Genomic DNA, 5,533 nt, shown 5'->3' with positions numbered 1-5,533 from the left:
GAGAGAGAGAGAGAGAGAGAGAGAGAGAGAGAGAGATGGAAAATGGAAACAAACAAGGAAAAAGGACAGGAGAAAGGATGGGAAGGCAAAGGAAGAGAAGGGATAGAAAGGAAAGTAAGAGAATGGAAGAAAATGAGATAAAGGGAGGAGAAAAATATATATGGGAATAGATAAAAACCATCAGAACAGCTTTTTCCTTCTGTTCCATTTTAATCTTTTTCTCTGTCCCATCTTTACTCCTTCCTCTCTTCCTCTCCTTTCCCTTCTTTCGTTTACGCTTCCCTCCCTTTTAACAAGTCCTTTCCATTCCCTTCTCTACCTTTTCTTCCCCTTCCCTTTCCTCTCATTCCTTTTTCCTTTCCCGCTCACACTTTCCCCATTTATCAATCCGTTCCTTTCCCCTCTTCACTACCCCTTCTCTCTCTCTCCTTGCCTTCCCTTCCCTTCCCTTCTCTTTTCTTCATTTCCCTTGTCTTCACGTCTGTTTCCCTTCCCTTTCCTTTCCATGCCGTCTATCCCAGCCTCTTCTCTTCTGCCTCTCCTCTTCCACCTAAATCACTCACTAATTTATCCATCTCTTCCCTTTCCCCTTCCCTGTGCCACTAATCCTCCCGTTTTAAATCCCTTCCCCTTTCCCTTTACCTTCCTCTCTTCCCCTCCCTCCCCTTCCCTTCCTCTCCTCCCCTTACCTTCTAATGCATAATATACAGATCCATTCACCCCCACCATCCGAACTCTCATCTCCGTGGTGTCGAGAAGACGTGGTGGAGGTGGAGGTGGGGCTGGAGGTGCTGCTGGTGGTGGTGGTGATGATGAGAGATGTTGGAGGGCAGCGGTGTAAGTGGGCAAGTCCTTGGTCACTAGTAGCTTCTGGCCCCTTAGGAGAACTATACAAGGGGAGTCGTGAGCGCCTTTCAAATACGGCGTTTCTAACTGTTAAAGGAAAAAAAAGAGGTATATTAAATGGATACGCATCGGACATAAGTTCAAGAAAAAGTGGGGAGTAGTAGTGGTAGTAGTAGTAGTAGTATTTACTACTACTACTACTACTACTACTACTACTACTAGACTCCAGTGACTCTACTCACTGCATAGCCCAGCGGGGAAAACAGTTTGGTCCCCGAAAGTCCAGCCATGCAAAACGCCGTACTGGACTAAAAAATCAAGAGAGAAGTATGAAGAAAAGAATAAAATGAATAATTTAAGGAAAAAACAGAAAGAAGAAGAAGAAGAAGAAGAAGAAGAAGAAGAAGAAGAAGAAGAAGAAGAAGAAGAGTAAAGAAGATGACGATGAGGAGGAGAAGGAGAAAGAAGAAAAATATGAAAAGTAATGCCTGTAGTCTTCCATCTCTCTCTCTCTCTCTCTCTCTCTCTCTCTCTCTCTCTCTCTCTCTCTCTCTGATCGCTAATTTAGACAAAGTGCAGCCGCGAACTGCAGACAAAATCACATCAAGGAGGAGGAGGAGGAGGAGGAGGAAGAAGAGCAAAGGAGAGGAGGAGGAGGAGGCAGCGGCAGAATTATGCTCTCATGCCTCCTCTCCTTAAAAAATCGCCTCCTTATGGTTGGAAATCTTTCTCTATATAAAATTCCTCTTTACCCTCTGAAAGGAATGGTAGACGATTGTGTGACGCCAAGTGTGTGTGTGTGTGTGTGTGTGTGTGTGTGGCTTTATAAGAAGAGAGCTGCTCATTTCCGGTTCAAGGAAAAGGAGAGACAAAAGGAGGAGAAGGAGAAAGAGGAGGAGGAAGAGGAGGCGGGGGAAATTTTCCAACTATAACTCCTCAGGAAATGAAGGAAGAGGAGCAGGGGGAGATGAAGGAGGAGGAATAGAGGAGAGGAGGAGGAGGAGGAGGAGGAGGAGGAGGAGTAGAAAAAGTCAGTTGAAGCACCAGTTATAGTAAAAAGAAATGTGAGAAAATAAGAAAACTGACAAAACACTCTCTCTCTCTCTCTCTCTCTCTCTCTCTCTCTCTCTCTCCTCCGCTTCTACGCTTTTCTTTTCTGTTCCAATATTATTCCATACGCAGCTTCCTCCTCCTTCTGGTCTACCTCCTCCTCCTCCTCCTCCTCCTCCACATCTTTCTCCAGAGTCCAAAAAGGTCATTAGCGGTAAGATAAGGAGGAGGAGGGGGAAGAGGAGGAGTAGGAGGAGGACGAGGAGGAGGAGGAGGTGGAGGAGGAGGAGGAGGAAGACAGAGAGGAGGAGAAGGAGGAGGGAGGGGTGGAAAAGAAGCCCTAGACAGCCCATGCATGCTAACATTGCCCCAACTTAACTCCTCCTCCTCCTTCTCCTCCTCCTCCTCCTCCTTCTTCTTCTCCTCCTCCTCCTTCTCCTCTTCCTACTCCTCCGACTCTTCCTTCGCCTCTTCTCATTCCCCCCATGCATACCAACGCACTCAGATCCCTCCTCCTCCTCCCCCTCCTCCTCCTCTTCCAACTCCTCCTCCTCCTCCTCCTCCTCCTCCTCCTCCTCCTGGTACAACGTGGAGGATCTGTTTGATGGTGAAGGAAGAACATTTGGTGAAAGTTTCTGAGAGAGGATGTGAGGGATTAGAGGGAGAGAGAGAGAGAGAGAGAGAGAGAGAGAGAGAGAGAGAGAGAGAGAGAGAGAGAGAGTAATAATAATAATAATAATAATAATAATAATAATAATAATAATAATAATAATAATAATAATAATAATAATAATAATAATAATAATAAACTTTATCTCCACTAAAAAGTGGTTATTCTAAACATCTAAATAGACATGGTAGGTTATACATATAAATATACATGGAGAGAGAGAGAGAGAGAGAGAGAGAGAGAGAGAGAGAGAGAGAGAGAGAGAGAGAGAGAGAGAGAGAGAGAGAGAGAGAGAGAGAGAGAGAGAGAGAGAGAGAGAGAGAGAGATAATAAGATAAGATGTATGAAAGAAAGCTATGGAAGGATGGAGATACGAGAGACGAAAGCAAATAGTAAAGTGAGGAAAAGTAAGGATGAGAAAGTAAAAGAAAGAAAAAAATGTAAAAAAATGAAGGAAGGAAGAAGAGAAAAAGAGGGAAAGAAGGAAAGGGAGAGAGGGAAGGAGTGAGATGGCGGGAGAGGGTGGCTGGAAAAGAGGGGAAGAAAAGGAGATTAAAATAAAAGAATGCAAAGAAAGAGGAAAGGAAGGGTAAAGGAGAGATGAGAGAGGAAGGGTAAAGAGAAAGAGGCAAGGAGGGAGCGATGGAAGGAAGGAATTAAGATAGAAAGAAAAAAAATCGGAGTAAAAAAAAAAGATGAAAAAAAAGAATGCAAAGAAAGAGGAAAGGAAGAATAAAGGAGAGATGAGAGAGGAAGGGTAAAGAGAAGAAGGCAAGGAGGGAGCGATGGAAGGAAAGAATTAAGATAGAAAGAAAAAAAATCGAGGAGTAAAAAAAAAAAAAGCTAGAAAGAAAAGGAAAGTTGAGGGAAAGGGATGAAGCGGAGAGGAGATGATAATTGAGGAGAGGAGGAAAAATAGGCGAAGAAAAAGAAAGAATCAAGGAAGAAATGGGGGAAAAGAGGGAATTAAGAAGAGAAGGAAGAAGAGGTGGAAATATGGGAGAGAATGGGAGGAGGATGGAAGCAGGGGGGTGGAAGGGAAGAAGAGAAAGGAGGGAGGAGAGGAGGGAAGGGAGGGAGAGAAGGAGAGAAGGGAGAACCCGAGGGAGGAGCGGGGGGAAGGGAGGGAGGGAAGGAGAGAAGGCGGAGAGAAAGGGGAGTAATGGTCTGGTTTGAACTCTATAGGATTACATCATTTTTATCTCCTACACACACACACACACACACACACACACACACACACACACACACAAAGATAGGTACTACGAGCTCTGTGCTCTTCCGTAGGGGACCGGCTGACTGTCTCGAGAGTGACCCGCACCACACCCAGAGGTGAATCACACACACACACACACACACACACACACACACACACACACACACACACACACACACACAATCTTACCTGTTGCCTGTTTTTTTACTCTCTCTCTCTCTCTCTCTCTCTCTCTCTCTCTCTCTCTCTCTCTCTCTCTCTCTCTCTCTCTCTCTCTCTCTCTCTCTCACTCATAAACAGTTAGTTGGAAAAAGCTAAACACACACACACACACACACACACACACACACACACACACACACACACATAATATCCTCCCCCATCCCCTCCCACCCTCTCCTCCTCCGCTGTTTCCCCATTTACCTTCTTCAGCAGCGTCAACAGCGGTGGAGTGAGGGGAGTCGCCTCTATTTTCTGTCCCCCTCTGGAAAGGATTCCTCGCTGGGGGGGTGCGCGGCCTCCCCATCCTGCCCCCAGACCCCCGCCGCCACCCTGCGGAATGAGAGGAAGAGAGGTGACGTGTTAGTGAGGTACACACGGAGGGCAAGGGTAAGCTGCAATCCTATAAGACTTTTCCGTGCTCACTTTCCGTTTCCTCTGTTTCTCACCCGCAAGTTCATCATGCTCGCTGCGGACAAATTATCCTTCCTTCCACGCCATGCTAGATGCACATGATACATACTGTACACCATCTTCTGGAAGTCATTTTCAAAACTTCAAAACTATGGATGGCTTTTAAAAAATGCATCCTCGAAGGTTCTATCTGTTGAAGGGGCCAGAAATGTTCCTGGTGACGACCCAAAGATGTCATGATAGCTCCTTTAACGTTCTATTAATTCTCTTGCATCATTTGCGGTCTTTGGTCTAATCTCCATCACATGGAACACCTCCTCCTCCTCTTCTGAGCCTCATCATCCTTTCCCAAGCGAAACTTCGGTGTCTGAGGCCGTTCTGTGTCCTCCTACTTTCTCCATTCAAAATTTCAGTTCAGAGATGAATGCTGCGTCTATGTACGCAATAATATCATTAGCTTTCCTTCCTACAAACTTGATTTTTCAGGATTATCCACCAACTAAGACTGAAATGTCACTATTCAGTAGATACGACTTTGGTGTTGATTAATTAACATCGACATGAAAATGTTTTTGATGATTTCCATTCCAGAATGGAACACATCTTAAAATTCTTTTCCTTTTCTGAAATCTCTATCTTAAAAGACCTCAATGTCCACCACTTGCTTTGGCATTCATCCGCTTGCACTGACGAGCCAGGAGAACAAGTCAACAGCTTTGTTCTAGGGCAAACGGTTTAGCACCTTACTAATACACGTATCACTGGCCGCCTTGGAGAAACAACTTACACTCTAGTAGATCTATTCGTAATTTCCAAACATTCAGCTTATTCTGTTAACTATTTTTTCAGTTGGGCACTTCCGATCACAGCCTAATTTCATGATCTGTCTTATCGCTCCTTTAGAACTTCTGGGTCCAACACGCGATGCTTCTTGCATTATGTTTCAGCTTGGTGGGAAGATTTGAGGATATACTTTTTAGACTCCATGTGGAATGATTATTGCTTCAAGGATCGGAGACAACTCTGTGCCAGCCTGCTGCAATGACTGACTTTGGAATGGCGGCACATGCTCCACACCCTTTCTCTATTCCTCATATTAAATAGCTCCTGATCAGTCT

General features: G+C 45.0%; 1 long non-coding RNA gene across 1 annotated transcript in view; it reads right to left on the bottom strand.

Moving 5' to 3' along the window:
- The window catches only part of LOC126994119 (uncharacterized), a 66,478-nt gene extending 61,671 nt beyond the window's left edge, over window positions 1-4,807 (bottom strand). The window contains exons 1-2 of the long non-coding RNA XR_007748809.1: window positions 4,206-4,807; window positions 690-933 (exon numbers count right to left, since the gene is read on the bottom strand). This is a non-coding gene — a long non-coding RNA (uncharacterized LOC126994119). The remainder of the gene's footprint in view (window positions 1-689; window positions 934-4,205) is intronic.
- Between the last annotated feature and the right edge of the window lie 726 nt (window positions 4,808-5,533).

The sequence above is a fragment of the Eriocheir sinensis genome, unplaced genomic scaffold (genome assembly GCF_024679095.1).
Source record: "Eriocheir sinensis breed Jianghai 21 unplaced genomic scaffold, ASM2467909v1 Scaffold723, whole genome shotgun sequence".
Lineage (NCBI taxonomy): Eukaryota > Metazoa > Arthropoda > Malacostraca > Decapoda > Varunidae > Eriocheir > Eriocheir sinensis.
The sequence above is the reverse complement of the archived record's forward strand: the minus strand, read 5'-3'. Positions and strand labels throughout refer to the sequence as shown.